Source organism: Cavia porcellus, unplaced genomic scaffold (genome assembly GCF_034190915.1).
Source record: "Cavia porcellus strain 051 isolate PalLab524CR breed Dunkin Hartley unplaced genomic scaffold, mCavPor4.1 scaffold_36, whole genome shotgun sequence".
Classification (NCBI taxonomy): Eukaryota; Metazoa; Chordata; class Mammalia; order Rodentia; family Caviidae; genus Cavia; species Cavia porcellus.
Window position 1 is genome coordinate 3,258,982 of NW_026947519.1, and position 14,067 is coordinate 3,273,048.

Genomic DNA, 14,067 nt, shown 5'->3' on the forward strand with positions numbered 1-14,067 from the left:
TTCACTTGGGTACATCTCCAGTTCTTACTGACAGAGCAAACTGGTAATACCATGGAGGCAATATCAAAGGACAGACTGTGTGTAGGGCTGTCAGGCTCACAGTCTAAGACCTCAAAAACTGAGCTAAAACCTAGTCACAGTGAGATTTCCATTTATCCTCATTTGTTCTCCATCAGTTTGAAACAAATCAGTGGATTGCGGGAGTCAAGTTTGGGCCCTTAGTAATCAGGACAGAGCAAAAATTATCCAATAATTTTCCTGCACTTCACAAAATATGTCAAGTTCTTTTGATCAGGAAAACTAGAAAGAAAATTCAGACACAACCTAAGGAGATTAAGGAAAGTATTGCATGGGTGGGTTGGTTGTGGTTGTGTGATGTGGAAAGCTCCATATTTGTGTTCCAAAAGGGGACAGAACAGGATGTTTGTGGTTGCATAGCAAACACACTGGACAATGATTGCTTGAGCAACATTGTGAACTCGACCTCAGGTTCTAGGATACATGTCTGCAGGAGGAGACCTAAGTCAGAATGCTGGGCATTTCTATGGAGATCTTAGTTCCACAGAAGAATATCCAGAGAAAGATTTGAAAAGGCATGGTTTTTTGAAGCCTGTTATGCAAAAGGATTTTGTCTGAATGAATGCTTCATTGCTGAAAGATTGTAAGTGGACATATCCAAATCTATCCATGGATACAGTGCCAATGGGACATATGATATCCCAGGTCCTCATAGTTGATCTCTTCAATTACCTTTTCTTAAGGATCTGTTTTCCACTTGAGATGTCTGTCATTTGGCTGAGTCCTCTTCCATAACCTCTTCAGTGAAACCTTGTTGGGCTCATGATCACACATTAGAAGAAGTGTCTGTGAACTTTCTCTGCAGCAAAAGTGTTGCAAGCAAATGGTGTTTGAAATCAGAGACTGTGAATGAAGATGAATTTCAAGGGAAGCCATCTGAAAACAATGAAACTACACAAGAGAATATTTTCAGCCTTTTTAACAGGTGAATATGTGTGGGAATATGCAGGATGTTGGAAGTTAGGATGCACAACAGAACTTACCAACAAGGAAAAAGAGGAAATATCAAGGAAAGTACATAGGAAAGCGGGAGAGCCAGTCAATCCACTGTACAAATCTTTGAGGATGAAAGGGAAATTAAACTTTCATAATGATTTGATAACAGCATTGAAGTAAAATTCTCATGTTTGTTGTCACATGTGTAGTTTCCTGCCCTGGCCAGTTGAGAAGAAGGCAGGAGATCATTCTGTCTTCTGGAAGACAGAATAGCTCATAATGATACTACTCAAAAACTAGTGTATCCAAATACTTAGATGGCACTTTTGGGGACTGTACCAGGTATCAATCTTAGAGCATTTCTATTGTGTGATGGTGCCACAATTCAGAATGGTACTTGACAGGTAATTCAGGAATAGTGTTTTGACAGTCCTTGCTTTAGAGGGTTTGGAGATGGCAAGGCACAGAATAAAAAGCTTTCCTAGATATTATTACCATGTGTATTTTTAAAAAATGAAACATTTCAGTTTTCTTTTTTGGACATTGTTAGTTGCTTTCTTTTTCTAATTGGTTTGGTTTTCTTACTTTAACATTGTGAGACAGACAAGTCCACTCTCCCATTTTTGGAGGTTTTCTCTTACAGCTCTGAAGTTATCAGTCAAGCTGATAGAATATAAAATAATTGTTTTCATCCCATTAATACTTGAATGTCTGCCAGATGCTGACTCTTTTAATCAGAGCATGGTGTGGAACTAAACACCTTTTTATCAAAGGTGAAATGTTTTATCTTTTGTCTTTCCAGTCAATGATCCTTTGGGTAGGTGTTTTCTTGTTAGGGAAAATTTGACCACTTTGACACCAAATACTGTTTGTTACTACTCTGAGCTCCAGGGAAAATATCTTTCTCTCTACAAAATATTTGGCTAACTGTGATCTCTCTTAACTTGTTGCTCATTGAAACACATCATCAGGCCTGCGGTCATTGTCTCTCTGGGCTAGTCAATGGAAATTTCAACTCCATTTTTGGTGTTGAATCCTACCTTGTAATTCTGATTTCTCCAAATTGCTGCTTCACAGCTTACCCAGTTCCAATGTGGAGAGACCCATTGCCTTTTCCTGACTTTCAGATTTTCCAAGGTTTAGAGTAATTAAGGGTTTGCCAGTCATTGTTGTTGTCAAAAGACAGCACACTTCCTTTGGTGTTACTCAGCTTTACTCCAACATGGGTCTTCTGAATTTCAAGCTATTAGAAAATGGGGCTCTCCTGTTATCAGTGTTCTACAGTGAAAGAACACCAACAGACACAGGGATTGGTAGCAAGCAAGGTGGGGAAAGTAGTGATTTCCCCTATGTCATGTTCAGGTTGACCTCAGAAAGTAACAGATATTCCTATGAAATAGTAGAGAAAAGCTTTCACAAAGAGGGATCAACATCAAATATCTCAAGGCCATTTCAGGTTGCCTCAAACTCCATGGGATCTTGAGAAACTGTTGGCTTCTAAACTATCAAGGGGACCACCAATCTCCTAGGTAAGACACTCCTACCACTGAAAAACATTGTAGTGTTCTCTCTTCTATGAGAAAAGGGAAGCAGAAACACACATTTGAGTCCAATTCAGAGCACACAATTGCCCAGCAGGCCACTGCCAAAACTTCAAGTGGCTTCAGGTGCAGAAGATGCATTCTGCAGCCTAGAGACTTATATTTTGTTTCCTCCATAGCCACTCAGTTCCCTTCTATGTCCCCACTAACTCAGGCCCCTGCAGTCATTCCTCATTCTGTCCATATGACATATGGTCCTTGGACACTTTTCACCTGGGGCATAATCATCCCATGACACAACTGAGGAAACAAAGCCACACCTTTGCTTCTATGCCTTGTATTTCATCCCAAAAGAAATGTAGAGCCCAGGGCAAGAGGAACCAAGATAAAAGAGAGGGATAAGAGGAAATCTGATGCACATTCACTGCAGATTGATCAGTTGCATAATTTCACATGTCTCCTAGGAATACATTGTCATTGGCCATTGGGATCACTTCATGAGTTGTGGAGACAAATTATTGCATACTTCAAAGACATATATGGGGCACAGAGAGAAATGAGGATTTGGATCACATTCCTAAGAATTTCACTTCCATCCAGAAGTATTTAAAATTTGAGAAAACCTGCTGCTCATAGCCTTTCTGGGAATTTGCTGGTTATGTTTGAGCAAGATCCTCTTGGCTAGTGTGTGCAGGGTTCTGCTGGCATAGCTGTAGACTTTGTCTAAATTGGGTTCTTTGAAATGTGAAACACGAGAAACCAGGGAAGATAAAGTGGATACTTCAATATTCATGTAATGCTGGGTTCTCCTTTGCTTATACACATCACTAGTGGTTACTGGCTTCCAGGTCCAACTGATACTACGCTGGAGGCAATAGTCCTAAACAAACTGTGTGTAGATCTTGCAGGCTTACAGTCCAAGCCCTAAAACTTGAGCCAAAGCCCAACAAAATTGGGATTTCCACTCTTCTTCATGAAAATCATGTTCTCCATCAGTTTTTAAAGAATTCGGTGGATTGTGGGAATCAATTATGGGCCCCTTATACATCAGGACAGAGTAAGAAATTCTCTTATAATTTTCACCCACTTCACAAAATATGTGAATTTCTTTTGATCAGGACAACTGGAAAGATAATTCAGTTAGAACTTGCAAGATGAAGGAAAATATTGCATGGATTAAATGGCTGTGGTTGTGTGAGGTGGAAATCTATAGATTTGGGTCCCAAACGTGGACACAAATCAGGAGGCTTTTCATTGTCTGGCATCCACATGGGCAGCGATTGGTTTAGCAGCATTGTGAGCTATACCCCAGGATCTAGGATACATCTTGGATGGAAGATACTTGATTCACAATACTGGGCATCCCAATGGAGATCTTATTTGCACAGAGAACTTGCAGGACAAGATTTCAAAATGGTGGATTTTCAGAGGATTGGTATCCAGCAGGATTTTCCTGAAGGCTTCATTACTGAAACTTTGTATATGGAAAAGCCTGCAACTCTGCCATGGATACAGTGCCAATGAGACATGAGATATTCCAGGACCTGGCAGGGGTTCTCCACAATGATCTTCCATTCAAGATCTGTTTTCCACGTGAGATGTCTGTCATTTGACTGAGTCCTCTTCCATAAACTCTTCAATGAAACCTTCTTGGCCTCATGACCATGTAGTTGAAGAATTGGCTGTGAAATTTCTCTGCTGCAAGCAAATAGTATTTGAAATCAGAGACTGTGGACCATGATGAATTTCAAGGGCAGATATCCAAAAATAATGAAACTACACCTTAGCATGTTTTCAGAATGTTTATCAGGTGAAATATGCAGGAGGTTGAGTATCAGTACTCAGAACAGAACTAATTAGCATGGAAATGAGGAAAGACTAAGGAAATAACATAGGAAAGTGGGATATCCAGTCAATGTGATTAAAAAATCTTTGAAAGTGAAAAGGATATTAAACCTTAATGGTGATTTTATCAGGTTATTGAACTTAAATTCTCGTGTTTGTTATCACATGTATAATCTGACTCCTTGACTAGTGAAGTACAAGCAGGAGATCATCAAGTAACCATATTGGAAGGCACACAGTTACAGAATAAACTAACCAAAATCTAGTGTGCAAAAATCTTTAGGAAGCAGTTTTGTGAATTGTTCCAGATATCAAGGCTAGAGTATTTGTATTTTTTCATAGTTCCACAAATCAGAATGTTACTTGATAGGGTATTTGGAATTTGATTTTGAAAGTCCATGAGATAGAGGTTCTGGGGATGGCATAGCTCAGAATAAAATTGTTTCCTAGATATTATACTAAGTGTTAATTGGAAAACAATGAAACCTTTTCATTTTCAGTTTTTGGACTTTTTTGTTTGGTTTGTTTTTCTAATTTTATCTGGTTATCTAACTTTAACTTTGTGAGACAGAAAAGTCCAGTCTTTCATTTATGGGATATTCTCTTAAAGTTCTAAAGGAATCAATCAAGATGATTTAATATATGACAGTATTTTTTCTCCCATTAATATTTTAAAGACTGCCAGATGTTGACAGTATTAATCTGAGCACAGTGTGAAGCTAAAGACATTCTATCAAACTTTTGGAATGTTTATTATTTTATCTTTCTAGTCAATGATCCTTTTGAGAAGATGCTTTCTTGTGAGGGGAAATTTTTAAAACCTGACAGTCAAGACTCTTTTGACTACTCTGAGCTCTTCTATAAATATTTTTGTCCTTTCAAAATTTTTCTTCCTGGAGATCTATGCTAAACATTTGCTCAATTAAACACATCTTCAGACCTGTAGCCAACTTATCTCTGGGCTAGGCAATGGAAATTTCAGCTTCACTTGTGCTGTTGAATCCTCCAGTGTAATTGCTGTTACCACAAATCTCTACTTCAGAAATCACCTGATTCTGCTGTGGAGAAGCCCATTTTCTTTTGCTCACTGTCAGCTTTCCTAAGGTTTTGAGTTACCTAGGATTTGACCTGCCTTTCTATTGTCCAGAGACAGCACACTTAACTTTTAGTTTCACAGTGTTACTCTAACGTGAGTCCTATGCAATTCAAGCAGAGAAATAATGTTGCTATCCCCTTGTCAGTGTTCTACTGGGGTAGGCAATTCAATTGACACATGGTGTGTCTCAAACAGGCTGAGGAAATTAGAGATTTCCCTGATGCCATGTGTATGTTGACCTCACAAAGTAACAGAAATTTCTAACAAATAGTAGATAAAAGCTTTCTCAAAGAGATACGGACATGAAAAATCCATTTCCTGTCACTTTGCTTCAAACTCCCTGGGCTTTTGAGGAGACACACCCTGCCACTGAAAAACGTTGTAAAGTTGTCTCCTCCATGGAAAGGGAAAGCAAAAATACACATCTGACTCCAATTTAGAGAACACAATTGCCTTACAGGCTACTGTCAAAATTGTTCAAGTAGGTGAGTTGCTGACAGTGCAATTTTCAGCCTAGAGACAAAAACTTTGTTTCCCCCTAGCCACTCAGCTCTCTTTTATGTCCCCATTAACTCAGCCACTGCACTCATTCCTCATTCTCTCCCTATGACCAAGTGTCCTTGGATATTTTTCACCTGGGGCACAGTCATCCCATGCCACACTCTAAGAAGCCAAGCCACACAATTGACTCTCGGCCTTGTATCTCTTCCCAAGAGAAATGAAAGGGCAGCCAAATAAAAGGGGCAATATGACTAAACCTGATGCACACACACACACACACACAGCTGATTGATCAATTATGCTTTTTCACATGTCTTTTAAGAATATCTGGCCACAGGACATGGGGATCACTTCATGAGCTGTGGGGACAAAATATTGCATACCTTAAAGACATATCAGGGGCACTGAGAGGAAGGGTGATTTGGATCCCATTTCTAAGGATTTTTCTTCCACTTGGATATATTTGTAACTCAGAAAACCTGCTGATAATGGGCTCTCTGAGAATTTGCTTGCTTATATATTGAGCCATTTCCTCCTGGCTAGTGTGTGTAGTGTTTATTTGGCATAGCAGTATACTTTCCTAAATTGGGCTCTACGAAATGTGAACCACAAGAAACCAAAAGATGAAACCAGGACTCTAAATATTCATTCAATTCCTGGGCTCTCCTTCACTTAGGTACATATCCAGTGGTTGCTAGCTTTTAGAACCAACTGATACTACCATGGAGGCAATAGTCCAGGGAAGACTGTGTGGAGGGCTTCCAGGCTTACATTCCAAACACTCAAAACTGAGCCAAAACTCAGTCACTGTTGGATTTCCCTTCTTCTTCAGGTAAGTTGTGTTCTCCTTCAGCTTAAAAGCAATCAGTGCTCTGTGGGAGTCATGTTTTGGCCCCGTAGACACCAGGACATAACCAGAAAGTCCCAAATAATTTTCCTACACTCCATAAACTATGTCAAGTTCTTTTGATCAGGACTACTGGAAAGAGAATTCCAACAGAACCTAGGTAGCTTTAGGAAAATATTGCATGGATGGAATGGCTGTGGTTGTGTGATGTGGAAACCTGCATATTTGGCTCCCATGTCTGAATACAAATCAGAAAGTCTGTGGTTCCCTTGCAACCACATTGGATGGTGATTTACTGAGCTGTGTTTTGACCAAACCTCGGGGTATAGGATACATGTTTGCAGGAGTAGACTTGAGTCAGAATGCTGAGCATAGCTGTGGAGATCTTAATGCACAGAAGATCTTTCAGGACAAGATTTGAGAAGTGTGGATATTCAGATGCCTAGTATCCATTAGTTTTTCTCTAAAGGTTTCATTCCTCAATGTTTGTAGATGGAAATGCCTGTGAATCTGTCTACGGATACATTGCCAATGATACATGACATATCCCAGGACTTGCAGATATGAACAGGTATGAACACGTTCTGGTATGAGCTTCCCTGAGGATACATTTTCCACTTCTGACCTATGGCATTTTATGGAGTCCCTTTCACTAAACTATTCAATGAAGTCTTGCTTGTCTTATTTCTCCATAGTAGAAAGACAGGCTGTGAAATTCCTCAGCAGCACACACTCCACAAGCACATAGGATTTGAAATCAAAGACTCTGGTTGAAGTTGAATGTCAAGAGTCACCATCCTAAGACAACGAATCTACCCCTGAGCATGGATAACATGAATATTTGTGGGGACATGCAGGATGTTGGATGTCAGGCATCAGAAAAGAACTAAAAATCAGGAAAGATAGGAAAGACAAAGGGAAGAATACAGGAAAGAGGGATAGCCAATCAATCTGATGTAAAATACCTTGAGGATAAAAGGGAATTAAAATTTCATGATGATTTGATCAGGGTATTGGAGGGAAATTCTCATGTTTGTTGTCACATGTGTAGTCTCCTGCCTTGGCCAGTGAAGCACAAGCAAGAGGTCATCAATTAAACCTATTCTAAGACAGAATAGTGCTGAATAAGACCACACAAAACCCCATTTACCCATTTCTTTAGAAGGCAAATTTTCAATTTTACCAGGTATCAAACCTAGAGCATTTCTATTGTGTCCTGGACTCATCTATCTGAATGATATTTCACATTTTCTTTGGAATATTGCTTTGACAGTCCCTGAGATAGAGGAATTTGGGATGTTAGAGCTCAAAATAAAAATATTTCATAAATACTTTTTCCATGTGTTCAGAAAAGCAGTGAAATACTTTGGTTTTCACTTTTTGGACTTTGTTGGTTGGGTTGGTTCATTAATTGCTTCTGGTTTTCCACCTTAATATTGTGAAACAGACAAGTCCACACTCCCATTTTTTGGAAACTTCTCTTACAGCTTTAAAGGAGTCAGTCAAAGAAATGTAATGCAGAATATTTGATTTTCTCCAATAAAAAGCTGAAAGGCTGCCAGGTGCTAACACTGTTCATCTAAGTGTAGTTTTGTGCTAAAATTCATTATACCAACCTTCGACATGTTTTATCTTTATCTTTCCAGTCAGAGTTCTTGCAGGAAGGTGCTTTCTCATGAAAGGATGTTTTGACCACCTTGACACCAAATACTGTTTGTAACTACTCTCTGATAGTGGGTAAATATTTTTCTCCCTACAAAGTTTTTGGTTCCATGTGATCTGTGCTAACCTGTTGCTCATTTAATACCATATTCAGGCCTGCAGTCAATGTCTTTCTGGGCTGGACAATGGAAATTTCAACTTCATTTGAGGTGTTGGATCCTCCCCTGTGATTGCTGTTTCCACAAATCTCCACCTCAGAAATCACTTGATTCTCCTGTGTAGAAGCCCATTGTCCTTTCCTCGCATCAGTTTTTGTAAGGTTTTGAGTAACCTAGGATTTGACCAGCCTTTCTCTCATCCAGAGACAGCACACTTTCCTCTTAGCTTCACAGTGTTACTCTAACCATAGGTCCTCTGAAATTCAAGCAATGAGAAAAATTTGCTCTTCCATTTTCAGTGTTCTACTCTTTTAAGCAAGCCAACAGACCCATTGTGTGGTTTCAAACAGGGTAAGGAGGGTAGAGATTTCCTTTATGTCATGTGCAGGTTGACCTCATAAAGTTTATTCCAGTTTTCTTCAAACTCCATGGGCTCTTGGTGATTTTTTGGCTTCTATCCTATCAAGGGGATTAACTATCTTCCAGGTAAGACACTCCTGCCACTGAAAAAACCCTGTAATGTTTTCTCTTCCATGGGAATAGATGCCAGGACAGAGCAAGAAATACTCCATTAATTTTTTTCCACTTCACAAAATATGTCAAGTTCTTTTGATTGGGATAACTTGAAAGAAAATTCAGACACAACATACAGAGATGAACAGAAATGCACAGCTGAGTCCAATTTAGAGCATGGAGTTGCCCATCTGCCCAGTGTCAAAGGTGTTAAAATGGGTGCGAGGTCAGAAGCCCACAGGCTGTAGCCTAGGGCCTAATACATTGTGTCCCCCATAGCCACTCAGCTACCTTCTATGTCCCCATTGACTCAGGCCACTGCACTCATTCCTCATCCTATCCACATGCTCCAGTATCCTTGGACCTTGTTCACCTGGAGCTTACTCCTGTGATGAAAAGCCCTAGGAAGCACCCCACACACACTCTTCTCTCTGGGCCTTGTATTCTCTCCCACGATAAACGCAGTACCCTGGGCAAGGGGAGGCAAGACAAAATGGGGTATATGTCTAAAGCTTGATGCACACATTCTGCTGATTGATAATTATGTGTTTTAACAGGTCTTCTAAGAATATCCAGGAATAGTCCATTGGCAATTCTTCATGAGTTGTGGAGCCAAAATATTTCATACCTTCAAGACATATCTGGGGCATTGAGAAGAAATGGAATTTGGATCCCATTTACAAGCTTTTCTCTTACACTTGGATACATTTGAAGTTTGAGATAACCTACTGATCCTGGCTCTTTAGGAGGTTACTATGTATTGAGCCAGAATGTCAGGGATAGTGTGTGCATTTTTATGCTGTCATCACTGCAGACTGCTCTAAATTGGACTCAGAGAAATGTGAAACATGGAAGAGGTAAAGATGAAGCAGACACACCAAATATTCATGTCAGACAGAAGTTCTCCTTCACTTAGGGACTTCTCTAGTGGTTGCTGACTTTCAGAACAAACTGATAATATTATGGAGGCAATGATCCAGACAGACTTTGGATAGGGCTTTCAGGTTTAGATATACAAGCACTCACAAACTTGGCAAAAGCCTTTTCCTTGTGGCACTTCTTTTAATCATCATGAAACAATTTTTCTCCATGATTTGACAAAATAAATGGAATGTGGGAGTCAAGTTTGGGCCCCAGAGATGCTAGGACAGAGCAAGAAATACTCCATTATTTTTTTCCACTTCACAAAATATGTCAAGTTCTTTTGATTGGGATATCTGGAAAGAAAATTCAGACACAACATACGGAAATTAAGGAAAACACGGCATTTTTAAATCTCTGTGTTTGTGTGCAACATAAAGCTTCAGAGTTGGGATCCAACGGTTGACCCAAATCAGGAGATGTGGAGCTGCCTGGCAACATCACTGGGCAGTCATTGGCAGAGCAGCATAGTGAGCTAGACCACAGGTTCTAGAATACATTTTTGCAGGTGGAGAGCTGGGTCAAAATGTTGGGTGAGGTCAGGAGATATTAAGGCACAGAGGAACTTCTAGGACATGATTTCAAAATAGTGGGTTTTCAGAGGCCTGATATCCAACAGGATTTTCTCTGAAGGCTTCACTGTTGAAAGTTTGTGGATGGAAATGCCTGAAAATCTGCTCATAGATGCAGTGCCAATGGAATATTAGGTATCCCAGGACCTTTCAAGGGATCCTTACAGTGACCGCCCCTGAGGATTTGTTTTCCATTTGAGATGTCTATCATTTGGATGAATTCTCTTCCATCAGTTCTTCAGTGGAGCCTTTCTGGTCCCATGACCATGCAGTAGAATAATTGGCTGTGAAACTTCTCAGCCCCAAAACCTCAGCAAGCAAGTGGTATATGAAATCAGAGACTATGAAAGAAGCTGAATTTCAATGGTAGCCATCTGGAAACAATGAAACTTCCTCTGAGCATTTTTAACTGTTGAATAAGTGTGGAAATATGCAGGAGGTTGGATATCAATACTCAGAACACAACAAAAATGGAATAGAGTAAAGTCCAAAGAAAGAAAAGAGGAAAGAGTGACAGTCCATCAATCTGATGCAAAAATCTTTGAGAATCAAAGGGAAATTAAAATATCATTATTATTTGATCAGGGTATTTAAGTGAAAATCTCATTTTTGCTGTTACTTGTCTAGTCTCTTTTTGTAGTCATGTATGCTGTCTCATGTGTAGTATCCCTTGATAGTTTAGAAGTCAAATATTCCTCAAGATTGCATGGACTCTGAAGCAAACTGACATGACCTTGAGATTTTTCATGTCCATCTCTATTTGGTAAAGCTTTTGTCTAATATTTGGTAGGAATTTCTGTTATTTGTGAGGTCTACCTGCTCATGGCATCAGGAAAATCAGCACTTTCTACACTCTGCTTGAAACCACATCCTGTGTCAGTTGGCTTGCCTCCACCAATAAAATAATGAGAAGGGGACAGTAACATTTTCTCACTGATTGAAATTCATCAGGCCCACATTGGAGGAATAGAGAAACTCCAAGGGAAGTGTGCAGTTTCTTACAACATCAAGGCTGGGAAAACCCCTAGTTACTCAAAACCTTAGAAAATCTAAAAGTGAGGAAATAGCAGTAAGTCTGTCCATGATAGAATTTGGTCATCTGTGAAGCAGAGCTTTTGAGTAAAAGGAATTACAAGGGAGAATCAGTGACTATGAATGTAGTTGAATTTTCAATTTTACAGCCTAGAGAGACAAGGGCTACACGCCTGAAGATGTGTTTAATTGAGCAACAGGGTAGCACAGAGCACAGGAAACCAAAAATTATGTAGGGAGAAAGATATTTCCCCAGGAGCTCAGGCTGGTCACAAACAGCATGTATTGTCAAGGTGGTCAAAATTTCCCTTCAAAGGAAAGCACATTAACTCAGGTTCATTGACTAGAAAGATAAAACTTTACAAAGATTTAATAAACTAGGCTCAGGTAAAAAGTGTTAGCATCTGGCAGCCATTCAGGTTTTAATGGGAGAAAAACTACTACCATGTATATCATGTATTATATCACCCTGATTGATTCCTACAGAGCAGTAGAAGATTACCACCATAAAAGGCAGTGTGGACATGTCTTCTCACAATGTTAAAGTTAGGAAACCAGAAGCAAATACAAAAACAAAACAACCAACAAATTCCAAATGGGTAAAACCAAACAGCTTTACTGTTTCCTAAAAACACCTGGTATTAATATCTTAGAAAGATTTTTACTCTGAGCTCTGCCATCCCCTGACCTTCTGATGGACTGTCAAAACAATATTCCAAAGATCCTGTCAAGTAACATTCTGATTTGTGAACAATAACACAATAGAAATGCTCTAGACTTGGTACCTGGTACAATACCCAAACGTGCTGTGTAAGGATTTTGATATACTAGTTTTTGGGTGGTTTTATTCTGTGTTATTGTGTCTTCCAATATAATTAATTAATGAACTCTTGCCTTGTGCTCCACAGGTGAAGTCAGGAGGCTACACATGTGACAACAAACATGAGGATTTCCCTTCAACAATCTGAACATATCATCATGAAATTTTAAAGTTCTCTTTTTTCAAAGATTTTACATCATATTGACTGGCTCTCCCACTTTCCTATGTTTTTTCCTTTGTCTTTTAGCTCTTCCATATTGATTAGTTTTGTCCAGAGAACTGATATCCAATCTCCTGTATATTCCCAAACTTATTGACATATTAAACATGCTGAAAACATGCTCAGGGGCAGTTTCCTTGTTTATGGATGGCAGCCCTTGAAATTCAACTTCATCCACCGTCTCTGATTTCAAATACAATTTGCTTGCCTGGGTTTTGGTGATGCAAACTTTCACCGCTAGTTCTCCTACTGTGTGGTCATGAGGCCAACAAGGCTTCACTGAAGAGGTTATGGAAGAGGACTCAGCCAAATGACGGACACCTCAAGTGGCAAACAGATCCTCAATGGAAGGTCATTGCAGAGATCCCCTGAAATCTCCTGAGCTACCTTATGTCCTAATAGCACTGTATGCTGGGGCAGATTTTAAGGGATTTCCAATTAAAAACTTTTAGCAATGAAGCCGTCAGAACATATTCTGTTGGATATGAGGTATCTGAACATCCATGCTTTTGAAATCTTTCCCCGTAAATTCCTTTGTTCCTTAAGATCTCCCTGAAATTGCCCAGGATTTTGACCTGGTCTCCACTTGCAAACATGTATACTAGAATTTGGGGTCTACCTCACAATGTGCTCAGTCAATCACCACACATTGTGGTTGCCAGTCATCCACAAGCCTCTTGATTTGTATTCACATTATGGCCCCAAATCTGCAGCTTTACTCCTCGCACAACCATAGCATTCCATTCATTCAATATTTACTATATTCTCCATTGGATTGTCACTCCACATTTACTTATCAAAGGAACTTGACATATTTTGTGAAGTGGAGGAAAATTATTGGAGACTTTTTTGCTCTGTACTGATGTCTAACGTGCCCAAACTTGACTCCCACAATGCACTGATCTCTTTATAACTGATCAAGAGTAAAACTGTGATGAGGAAGAATGAAATCCCATGGTGACTGGGCTTCAGCTTGGGTTTGAGGGCTTGGACTGTAAGCCAGAAAGCTCTACACACAGTCTGTCCTGGAGTATTGCCTCCATGATTGTACCACTTAGCCCTGAAAACTGCAACCACTGCAGAAGTCACTAAGTGAAGGAGTATGCCATCATTGCATGAATATTTGGAGTCCCTGTTTTATCTTTCCTAGTTCCATGTGGTTCACATTTATCAGAATCCAATTTAGAAGTAGTTTGTGGCTATGACAGCTGAACACTGCACACATAGTCATGGGGCCCTGGATCAATATATAACTCACCTTTTCACAGAAAGCCCATGATCAGCAGGTTTTCTCAAACTTTAAATGTATCCAGGTGGAAGAGAAA